Source organism: Echinops telfairi, unplaced genomic scaffold, assembly GCF_000313985.2.
Source record: "Echinops telfairi isolate 266 unplaced genomic scaffold, ASM31398v2 ScPeMD7_7459;HRSCAF=8497, whole genome shotgun sequence".
In the NCBI taxonomy this organism is placed as follows: domain Eukaryota; kingdom Metazoa; phylum Chordata; class Mammalia; order Afrosoricida; family Tenrecidae; genus Echinops; species Echinops telfairi.
In genome coordinates this window covers 5,678,485-5,680,297 of record NW_022111359.1, presented here as the reverse complement: position 1 = coordinate 5,680,297, position 1,813 = coordinate 5,678,485, and the positions used below count along the sequence as shown (strand labels likewise).

General features: G+C 54.8%; 1 protein-coding gene across 1 annotated transcript in view; it reads left to right on the top strand.

The window, feature by feature from the left end:
- Positions 1 to 1,813, top strand: part of PTPRS (protein tyrosine phosphatase receptor type S) — a 124,314-nt gene that overhangs the window by 80,734 nt on the left and 41,767 nt on the right. The gene's annotated exons all lie outside the window — the stretch shown is intronic.

The window sequence follows — 1,813 nt, the reverse complement described above, 5'->3', positions numbered from 1 at the left end:
GGGGTGGGGGGGTGGGGGGACGGTGAGCAAATAAGGGGAGCGCTCCCCAGAACCAGAAGAGGGGCAAGGGGGTGACTCGGGCCGTGGGCACCCCACCCCACCCCCAGGGCGGAAACCCACTCTTGCGCTTCATTCCTGATGTACCTGTAACCAGTGACGACGCCCCCCCACCCCCACCCCAGTCGTGTGTTTTGTTTTGTTTTTTTTTAAACACAGAAGAAACCAACCAACCTGGTTGACTTTGCTGGTCGGTCGCCAGGTTTAAAGCGAGCAGCTTTGCTTCTTCCTGTTCTGTTCTGGGGTCCTGCCTTCTCACTATCTCGGAACCGCGGGGGGTGGCCGCTGCCCCCGGGGTGCCCGTCTCCTCCCATCAGACAACAGAACGTTCCTCCACGCCTTTTGAGTTTTTTGGTCTGTCTCCTTTCTCTTATTTTTTTTTTTTTAAAACAAAATAACATTTTTTTAAAAAAGAATTCTCAGACATATCAAGTACAGCTCTGAGGGTGGGGCAGTGGAGGGAACTGGGGGAACCTGGGGCAGGGGCCCCCAAGCAGCTGGGAAGACCAAGGCGGCTGTAGGAGCTCCGACCACCCACCCCATCCCACCCTAGGAAGGGGGAGCCACAGGAAACAGGGTCCCGCTTCCTGGTGGCGATGGATGGTGGGGGCTGTCCCCGGATCCGGGACCCTTTCCTCCTGGGGCTTCGGGGCCATTCTGGGGTGAAAACAGACGGACAGGACCCCCTCCCGCCGAAAGCAAGTGAGCGTCGTCTTCGCCCGAGAGCAACGGGGCCGTTACTCTCCACGCCCCATTCCAACGGGAACAGTTGGGTGGTTTTCCCACCTCTGTGTATGTAGATATATCGACTTTGTATTAAAGGGAAATTGTCCGAGCCTGCCGGCACTGGCGTCTTTGTTATATACCCCACCTGCCCTCTTCCATTCCCCGGGATGGCTGTGCTGTGGGGGGTGCTCCTGAGGTAGTGCTCTGGGGGAGTTGGCCCAGATGGGAGTTGAACTTAGAACCCAAGCCCCATCCTGAAGGGGCCATTCTGCCGACGCACAGCGATCACAGCTGAGCCTCTGGAGCAGACTGAGCTGCCTGAGATGGTGCGTGCTCAGCCCAGAGTACAAATGAGCAAGGGCCAGGCTCCATCCCCCAGTCTCACAAAGCACTGGGGTTTGGGTATCCACCAGCCTCAGCCACGGCCCCAAACGCAGGAGGGAGCTGGCAGTGGAGACCAGAGAGGGCACACAGGACTCCTCCCTGGCTCTAGACACATGCCCCCCTCTGAGCCATTGTCAGACCCTGAGGGAGGAGGGTGAGTCATCTTGCTGTCCCCAGCCTTGTCTGAATCCTTCCCACTTTCTAGTGGAGACCCCAGACATGGGATGAAAGGCGCTGCCCACTCACCAGACACTGAAAAGGCCCAGGGACTTGAGGTGGTCTCGGGCCAGAAGTCTAGCCCAGAAAGAGGAAGACCCTGCTTTTTTAGAAACCAATCCATGAGATAGTCAAAAGAATGAACATCAATACGGAAATTCGACTAACATCATCACAACCTTACTTCAACGGAGCAAATACTATCCCACACACTAACACACAAATTCTCAGACACGGGTCATTTATAAAAAGCAGCAATAGCTTCACTTATTCAAGAAGCAAACACCAGATAGGAGGACAGGAGGAACAGTTCCTACAATAAAAGCCACCCCTGGGAAGAGTCCCAACCACAAAGTTTAAGACCTATGTATTAGCCTGGGTACTTTAGAGAAACAAGTCCACAGAAACTCATGTATAAGAGAGAGTTTTA